Here is a 10,610-nt window from a genome sequence, read left to right on the forward strand (position 1 = left end):
TTTCCCCCTCTACTATAAGAGCTCTTTCTTGTGAGCCTCTTTCTTATGAGAAAAATTTCCCCATTCTACCTCTTCTTTACTCCTTTTCTCAATGTATCCCTCTTTCTCACCCCTTAATTTTTTTCTTAGAGATCATTCTAACATAATTGACTCACATTCATGCCCTCTGTCTATGTAGACTTCTGTTTTTATAATGATAAAGTTCTATGTATCATCTTCCCATCTAAGAATTTAAACAGTTTAACTTTATCAAGTCTCTTAGGATTTCTCTTTCATTTTTACCTTTTCATGCTTCTCTTGAGTCTTGTGTTTGAATGTCAAAATTTTATTCAGCTCTGATCTTTCATCAGGAATGATTGAAAGCCTTCTATTTCATTAAATATCATTACCTCCCACCCAAAGGATTATACTGTTTTGCTGGGTGGTTATTCTTGGTTGTAATCCTAGCTCCTTTGCCTTTTGGAATCTCTGCTCCTTTATCATAGAAGGTGCTAAATCTTTTGTGATCCTGACTGTGGCTTCACCATATTTAAAGCCTTTCTGACTGCTTGCAAGATTTTCTCCTTGATATGGGAGGTCTGGAACTTTGCTAAAATATTCCTAGGAGTTTTCATTTTGGGATCTTTTTGAGGATGTGATTAGTAGATACTTTCAATTTCTATTTTACTCTGATTCTAGGATATCTGAGCAGATCTCCTTAGCAATTTTTAAAACATTATGTCTAGGTTCTTTTATTGATCAAGACTTTCAGGTAGTCTAATAATTCTGAAATAATATCTTCCTAATGTATTCTTCAAGGCAGTTGGTTTCCATATAAGATATTTCACATTTTATTCTATTTTTAATTTTTTTATTTAGTTTTATTGTTTCTTAATCTCTCATGGAATCATTAGCTTTCACTTGCTGAAATCTAATTTTTAAGAAATTGTTTTCATCAGTAGTCTTTGTGTAACATTTTCCATTTGGTCAACTTTGCTTTTTGAGAAGTTTTTTTTCTTCAGTAAATTTTCATGCTTCTTTTACCATAAGGCCAATTTTAAGTTATTTTCTTTGGTATTTTTTTGTGTTTCTTGTTACCCAATTGCTACTTCATTTTTTATAATTTTCTTTTATCATTTTCATTTATTTTTCCAATTTTTCCTTTACCACTCACCTCTTCATTTAACTCTTCCAGCTAAATTTAAATCTTCCAATTCTAGTTGGATTAGGGCCCAATTAGCATTTTTCTTTGAGTCTTTACTTGTAATTATTTTCATTTTTTTCTTCTTTTGAGTTTGTATCTTGGTGCTTCCTGCCACTGTGGAAACTTTTCATGGTTAAGTTATTTATTTATTTATTTTTTTGTTCATTTCCCCAATCTATTTCTTTACTTTTAACCTTGTGTTAAAATTTTGCTCTGTTCACTCAGGAGCAGAGAGGCATTGTCCCAAGTTTCAGGCTTTTTTGAACTGCTATTTTCAAAGCTATCTGGGTGTCTGCAAAATTTTGGTGCTTCAAAGGTGGTGTGATATGGGGAGAGGTATGGTCATTGATCCCTTGTTTTTTACCCAGCAAGGGCACCTATCTGGCACTTACTGGTAATTCTATTGCCCATAAGTGGTTTTGGATTGTAGTTCTAAAGCTGAGAGGAGCACTTCTGGTCAGTCACAGGCAAGCAGGAGTCCTGGTTGCAGTTTGAATGAAGAGAGGAGTTTTAGTGTTTATAGCTGAAGGAGAGTTGGGGATCTGGTCATAGTTCAAGGATCAAAAGAAGCATTAACACTTGTGGCAGTAGTATATAGGTATACCTATGATAGATAGATAGATAGATAGATAGATAGATAGATAGATAGATAGATAGATAGATAGATAGGGATACCTACTATCAGCAAAGGATCTATAATCTCTTTTTGACTAATTGTCTGACCTCCTTACCACCTTTGGGCTGAGAACTCCCAAAGCTGCTGATGCTCTTGAGGATACCTCCAAGGCCTACTGCTGATGCTGCCACCACATGAACCTATACAAACATTGATAAATTTATTTAAATAAAATTGGTTTTCTTTTATTCTTATGTATTTTGTTTTATTAATTTAAGAACATTGTTCTGAGAAGGAGTCTGTGCTACCAAAACAATCTTTAAAACTCTCATTTCAATAAATTAAAATTATAAAAGTGCCAATGCAGCATATAGGCTATCCATCTGTCATCTAACTCACCTGCTACTTGAAAAACCCATCTGCTTTTCTAGTCATATAGCTCTCTGATGATATCTTTTTTTTATGTTTCTTGTGCACAATTTGTCATTGGTAATATATTTCAGTCTACTTAGGTCTCCCATCTATCTTTGTAGTGCCTTTAGGGTAACCTGTGATTTTGATCCTCCAAAGATGGTGAAGTTACATGTTTTATAGCCATGACATACACAGAAGAATATTGGTATTAAAAAATGGATTGTTTGAGGGAGAAACTTGGAGTTATTAAAATTTGTACCATCTCTCATGAAATCCATCCTGCTCTCATCCACCTATTTAATTTTGGTCTCAATTCATTGTTCAGTTATAGTATCTTTTCAAGATATGTAGATATCTACCTATAGATATAAATATGATGCTGGACCAATTTGTTTACTATAAAAAAGTATTTGATTTGATAGAGCAAAATGCTTTCTTAAAGGCTTTCCTTCAAAGTAAAAAAATATTCAGATATTAAAATAATCTTTTCTTTTTTTTTAATTTTATTTAGTCAATTTAGAATATTTTCCCTTGGTTATTACAAGAGTCATGTTAGTCTTTTATTTATAAATGATATACCTGCTACCAAATGGGAGGTACCCAATGAATGCTATGTAGGGGAAGATTGTATTTATCCATAAATAAGATAATCTACCTATAAGTATTGAAAAATGATTGTATTTTAGGAGGCACCTGGGTAGCTCAGTGGATTGAGAGCCAGGCCTAGAGATGGGAGATCCTGGGTTCAAATCTGGCCTCAGATACTCCCTAGCTGTGTGACCCTGGGCAAGTCACTTAACCCCCATGACCTAGCCCTTACCTCTCTTCTGCCTTAGAACCAAAACAAGGTATTGATTCTAAGATGGAAGTTAAAGGTTTTTATAACAACAACAAAATGATTGTATTTTAGACAGCTTATTAGCTATAGACAAATGCTAATATTAATAGAGATCTTGCCAATAGCTCTATTCTTATGAGCATATTCAGTATAATGAGCTGATGTAATCTTCCACGTGTACCTTGGAGTATGCCCAGACATTATATAACTGGTCCCAGTCTATTAACGATGTGGTGAAGAAAAAAATTTTTGATTGGCAGTAGAGCAAAACCTGGGATACATTAGCAAGGAATTATCCAATCAGAGTCTGGCCCTTTGTTAGTCTTTTTTTCTTCCTATCTGATTCCAGCAAGACAATACGAAGAGAAGTCTTAGGTCCTCCTTATTTGAGGCCCATGAATGTGGGCCTCTATTTCTTTCCTCCTCTTATTTATTCCTATTTTAGATGAAGGAAATTGGAGATTACTTTGGAAGTGATAAAAAGGCAGGAGAGCAAATGACAAGAAGTTCCAGGAATGGAGAGTTTGGGGGATGTACTTTTAGTAATGTCAGATTTTATGACCAGCCAATCCAGTGCTGAGGCCCTTGGGAATGACCTTCCAAGTCCAGGGCAATGGTAACTGAGATTCAGTCATCCAGTCATTATACTATATTTGGATGAGAACTTGGTGGGACTATTGCTCTATAGAAACAATATGTCTGAGAACGTTTTTCCAAGGGATCAAGATGGTATAGGGATAATATGCCCCTTTGTCCCCCTCCAATATTGGAGGTCAATGTGTATGCCTCTCTTTTTGCTGTACTTTTGAGGTATTCCTTTGTAAAATATCCCTTTGTACAAGCTAAGTACACTATTTGGTTAAATGGAACTGGAGTGCTAGTCACTGGCAACTAATAATAGGCAATGTACTGTAACGGAACTCAAGCTAATAGCATTAGAGAACATCACTGCTGAGGGTACCCCTAAAATTGTGAGGAGGGTGATGTAGCCAGCCTCATCCTTTGTTCATTGCTACATTAATAGAGCAAGGGAATAACTTCTTGGACTACAGAGTTATTGACTTTACTAGAGATCTCTTACAAGAACTACAAAATAAATAAGATAAATAGCCTGTATAAACTCAAATTTTTCTATATAAATGTTAGTTTATCTTACTCTGAAAAAGTAGCATTAATACACACAATGAAACTAAAAAAAGGATATTGTATCTCTGTAGGATACTCTCATAAATTAATTACTAGGCTCCATTAAACACAAAAACACAACTGACTCTATTTAAATTCTGTGCCATACTTAAAATGCCGATAAGAAGTTCATTGAGCTCTTTGTATGAAAGGTAAGCTATAAATATAACATATTGTTATATCATCTGAATGCAGTACATTATGAGTGACTACTTTCTAAGGCCAAAGAATAAAACCTTCAAGGCCACAGTAAATGATAGGAATCAAATCACTAGAAATTTTCATGTAAGATACTAGCCCCTAATAATATCTTCATTGCATGAAACTATATTGACAACATATAAGGCTTCTGGGAACCAAAAGTTTAAAGGAGAACAAGAAATGCAGGTGGAATCCAAGTTGTCATTCCATTCTTCTAAATCTTCCCATCCATTCTGTAGACAAACAAGAAGTTTCTTTGGATGGAAAAACAAAACAAAATATGAAATCTCTCCTAACCACACAAAAATAAAAGGGAAACAAATTATCTTGGCATTGTCAAAACACGTCCTCTGTACTCCCAATAATCTTTGATTGAATTATGAGATAAACAGAGGCAAGGAAAGAGTTGCTTTCTGTGTTTAAGATATGTGTGTGTATGTTTGGTTCTACTCTACTTCTTACCAGTCTGTTGAAATTGTCCTATCCCATTACCCCTGCCCAGAAAATTGTCAAAGGTAGTAATGGAGAGGGCCATAAGTGTAAACATCTGGGGCTTTTCAAAGGACAGAAAGAGGCAAAATTCCCTTTGGTCTGAATATAGCTTCTTTCTTGTCTTGCAGGCACTTTTTTTTGTAATAAGATTTTAATAGTAACACTACTCCTTTGGGCATGAGCAGACGGGGGAAGTGATGAGTTTATGTGGCAAAAAAAAATGTGAGATGGTCAAAGCAGAAAACTGACAGCCTGTAGCACATTGAGATGGGATTGTTTGAGGAAGGAATTACCATCCATTCCATATTACAGATGGAATCTAGGAACTGAGTTGTCCTTGGGGAAGAACAGAGATCAAGTGTTTCAGTAGGAGTGGGGCTTTGGGAGTGCCTAAACATGAGCTGAACTGACATGGGTGTATGCTTATAAGTTCTCAGGGAGAACCGAGTTCTAATTTTTGCTTGCCTGTAAGTGAAGAACATAGGTTGTCTGGTTCAGGAAGGAGCTTCAGGACATCAGCTTATACTGAGAGGTTAATTTACGTGTATATATTTCTTTTGAATATTATGATTAAGTAACTGTATAATTCTTCCATACTTTCAGGAGTAAATGCATTGAGACAACTGATAAAGAAAAGTTCTCCTCTAAAAGGAATTAGTGTAAAAGGAGTCAGATTAACTATATCCATACCCACTAAATTCCTAACCAAAGGAGATAAGCCCTGCTACTCCCATAGTACCTTGAGGGCCAAAGAGAATTTGATACTATCTTAAAGCAAGTCTTGGTTTAGGGTGAAGCGTTTACCTACTGGATATGTGTATACTTGGTTTTTATTATTGAACATGATTAGGCTAATAATACCCACTTCTAACTTCCCCAATCCTATTAAAAAAATAACTATGAATCAATATGACAGTAAGCCATACAAGAAATTACCTGAGGAAGCTCACTAGAGCAAACAGCTTTAGTTGGTTAATTGATCATTTGTGATCTTAATATGTCAATTGGCCAGTTGTGCTCTGCTATTCAATCTGGAGGGCTATTGTATTGATTTTGTAGTCCACTGCAACCAGCATACTCCTTCCCTTATAACTGACATGAGAATACTGAGTGAAGAGAAGAGTGAGATCAGGCATCTATCTACCCTCTTCACTCTTGGCTAATACTTGCACTCTTTCCTTTTTCTTTTTCTTCTTCTTATTTTATTGTAATATCTATGTTATTACTTAATAACTACCACTACAACCACCACCACCAAAAACATTTAAATAAACACATGCATAAAAATGTATGGGCAAAACTACAAGCTTCATGTTGTTTACAATTTGTTTAAAAAGATGTAAATTAAGAATGTGTGCAAATGCTATTGAGCTCCTTTTTACTTTGATACTTTTTTCTCTGGACTTTGCGGGTGTTATTTTTGTGGATGTAATACTAGTATGTATTATTCTTTTTCCACCTCTTCATATATTTTCTTATTTTCTTTATATTTCCAATATTTGTAATTTCTAACAACATAATACAATCCATTACCAATACTATCACTCCTAGTTGAATTTCCTTTTTCTTCTGTGACTTATGTGACTTGTGGTAAATCAAAGTAACTCCTCATTCAACTCAACAAACATTTATTAAGTACCAACTATGTGCATTTGTTCATAACACCTTACATTCATCAGAGAAGTGAAGGGAACTTGGTCCTGAAGAGTTCTACCATATTACTACTATGCCATATTTCAACAAGTTAGCATATTCTGACATAACTTAGAGACCAATTTATCTTTTGAAAGCTCTTGGAAGTTATTAAAATTGGAATAAATCTGCATCAAAAAAATGAAATTGGATCATATTTAGTAAATTTATTTGTAATAATGAGACTGGTCATTCAGGGCCCAGTACTTGAAGAATTCGTAATATCTTTTATCTTTTACCAATTCACATGAAGACTTAATAAGTCTCCAGAAATTAATGATGAAAGGGCCTTTCCTCTCCAAGCATATGAACAAACAATCTTTAACTGTTACTTGTCAGGTTGCTGGGTGATGTTGAAAAACATTTAATTGTTAAAAGGAATTTGGATATCAAAGGGATAAACCTATTTTACCCAAAAGATTATATCAACACCTCTGCAATGTTATACACTCCAAAGGTCATTGCGGAGTAAAAGCATTGTTAGATGAAATTAGAAGATTTTGGGTGGTGCAGGGATATCTCATGCAATAAGAGTTTGTCAGGCATGTGAGCTTTGCAGAAGTCAGCATACATACTGTCCAATAAGGTCAAACCTCCTCTCACAATACAAAAAGACCAAACAGGCAAGATCCCTTTCCCTTGGTGGCCAGCCATGCAAGAATCCCTATAAGGTGGTGAGGGTAGGGGTGTTGAGGGAGCACTAGGAGCATTGCCTACTACCATAGCTTCCTTAGCTCCCATTTGCCTTCCATATGGCTATGAAGATAAATTACTTGGGTTTTTTTCTGCCTATTATATCTATTCTTTCCTAATCCTAGGGGAATGAGTATCAGAGATAGAATATACCAATTTTCAAATTTTAAAGTTCATAAGGTTGAAATCTGGATTATTCCATCTCTGGTACTCATTTACTTAAAAATAGGAAGGGACACAACAGAGAGAAGGAACCATGTATTCATGGTGACATGGCTGCCAGGTTGGGAGAGAGATCTCTTCCTCCACATGGCATCCTATAGCAGTTTCACTTTTACTTATCACCAGGGAAGAGAGGGAGATTTCATCTGTTTGAGCCTTTGCATGGATTCTTAAAAGGCTTTTTGTTGCCACTAGTAAGCCCTGATGACAGGTCACAGCCAGATAATACTTGCTCATGCTCTGTAGTAGGCTTCTAGCATGGGTTTCCAAAAGTAGGCTCATTGAGCCTCCACATAGATTGGTAAACAACATTGTTAAAGTTCCAAGGATTGTACCTTTATTAGCTGGTATCCTTATTAGATTTGTGTTAATTCAAATATTTTAGTATTTGACATCATCATTGTCATCTTCATCAAGATCATGGGGAAATTTGTTATAAAGTGGGATAAGAACATAAGCTCCAGAATTCAAAGTCCTAGTCTCTTTTTCTCTAGCTTTATTCCCTGGGGTCTCCTGACCCCAGTTGTAAAAAATGAATGAATACACATTACTTGTTGGTGAAACATTTTCATGAAACCTACCACCTTTCATCTGAAGATCTCTTAAATACTGGCATAATCAAGAACTGGCAAATGTTAGGAAGCTGGTTTAGTGAGTCAGCAGATTTGATGAAGCTAATATGTTCAGCTGTTATTTAATGATTATTTAATTTTTTAAAAGCTGAGCATATTCAAGCTGAGCTTCAACAGGATAGTAACAAAGTTGTCTATATATTTAATGTGAGTTTTGTTGCTTTTAATATTGTCTTTTATATTTATAGTTGTAGTCAGCATGTATATTGGGTTTTGTGATTCCACATCCTTCACTTTGCATCATTTCATAGGACTTATATTTCTTTGAATTCTTCACATTTGTCATTTCCTATCATGCAATAATATTTGATTACATTGATATATCATAATTTATTCAACTATCCCCTCAATTGCTACGATGAAAGTTTATTTCCATTTTATAGTTATAGAAATATTCTTGTACATCCTTTTCCCCTGTCAATAAATTCCTTTATGTGTAAATCTAATTGTAGGATAACTTGATTAAAGTTTATGAACATTTTTCAAACTGTTACTGTATAATTTAATAGTGTTTTCCAAAAAGATTAAGACAATTCGTAACTCTGCCAACAGCATATTTGATTGTCACTTTCTCTATGACCATACTAGCTTTGAATTTATTCTCTTTTACAATCTTGGCAAATTTAAAGAGTGAGAGATGATATTCAAGAATTGCTTTAATCTGAATTTCTCCGATTATTAGTGTATTTGAATGCTTTTCAAATGAACATTGATATTTTTTATTTCTTTAACTGAAAAGACTCTTTGACCTATTATGTACTAGAAAATGACTTTTACTCTTTTATTTTGGCTTAGATGATTGTAGATGCCAGATTTCCATTGGTTATTGCTAATATAAAAGTTCAGAGATAAATATTTCTCTTGGCTCTATTTCATTAGTTATACACTGTATTGCTATTGCCATTATCTTTATTATGTCTGAATATTTTTATAATTTTATTTTGACCCAGGTATTACTTAATAAATGTATCCACTTGATTCCAAATCTTTTAATAAGATTTGATTACCATTTAATAGTGTTTTGGTTAATAAAATGTATATTTAAAATTTCTGCCCTTCTACATTTTGTGTTTATGTCATTTATTCTCTAGAATATAATTAACATTTACAAATGACACACAAATATTTGAATCAAAACTAATTCCTCAATGTTTCCATTTAATTATTTCCATATAGGTTTAAAAAAACCCAATTTTCAGTATTTGTTCAAGCCTATAACATCTTTAATATTTTTCTTTTATATGTCATATTTGTACATAGGAGTATTATTTAAGAATTATCTTCTATCTTCCTCCTTTTCCTTCTTTTATCTGTGATGCCCCAAATCAAAGTATTCCTCTTTTGTTTTCTTCTTTGCTCAACTCAAAACCTTTGTTTACCCTCAGTGACACTCTGAAGCATTGTTAGAATAACTATTATTATTCTAATCCAAGTTTTATCCTGAAAAATGAAGATAACTACTTATAGGAGCCTTTTTCTTCTTTTGATGCCTTGAGAAAAACCCTTCCTCAACCATAACTTGGTTATAAATATCACTCTGTCCTATCCTATTTGAGAAGTTTTGGGTCTTAGGGGAAACTTTTTCAAATGAGTCAGAAAATCCAGGAATACGCTAAGGTTTGAGCCTTTATTATGGAGTATTTTAGCTCATAGGAAGGAGGAGTCAAGGCTTAGAATGAGGCACCAAAGGATAGAGAAATTGGGGAAGGGAAGAAGACTTCAGAACTGAGGATCCTAGTAGGGTTAGTGACCAGAAGAAGGTGGATACAATGGTCTTAGGTACTGAAAGAGGAGGAAAAGATGGGGGAAAGAAGAAAGGGTATGTGCACATGTGTGTGTGTGTGTGTGTGTGTGTGTGTGTGTTGCTGGGTTTTGGACAAAATGGTCTTTAGGCCACATCAAGAGAAGAGATGAGGTCAGCAAAGGTTCTTAGGAGGTATTGCTCTAAGATTTTCCACTCCAAGTTTTCATCAACTGCCCACTTCTCTTTCTAGTCAATATATCTGATATATTTGCCCTTTACTGCTCCATATCAGTTAAAATTGATGTTATATACAAAAGTACTGGGTTTTATGAGGAGGAAGAAGAGTTCTCAGTAGACTGTGCTTGAACAGTTTCCCATCTCTCATATTATATGTAGGGAAATTTTAGGACTTGATCAATGAGACCCCACTTATACAAATTAGGGATGTAGAAATTTTTAGAATAAGATGATGTGGGAAGATTGAAGGAGAATAAAGGTTGGGTCTAGAGTAGAAGCAGCCTACTACAAAGTCAGCTCCATGAGTGTTGGAGAGGTCCCTGCCACCAGAAAGGTTCTTTTGGACTATCCTATTAAGTGGAGTATTGAAAAGAACCCTGGATTCGGATTCAAAGAACATATATTAAAATTCTTGTTCTGTTACCACCTATTTGATATTCAGTTTCCTAAATTCCCTAAAC

Source organism: Monodelphis domestica, chromosome 3 (genome assembly GCF_027887165.1).
Source record: "Monodelphis domestica isolate mMonDom1 chromosome 3, mMonDom1.pri, whole genome shotgun sequence".
NCBI lineage: Eukaryota > Metazoa > Chordata > Mammalia > Didelphimorphia > Didelphidae > Monodelphis > Monodelphis domestica.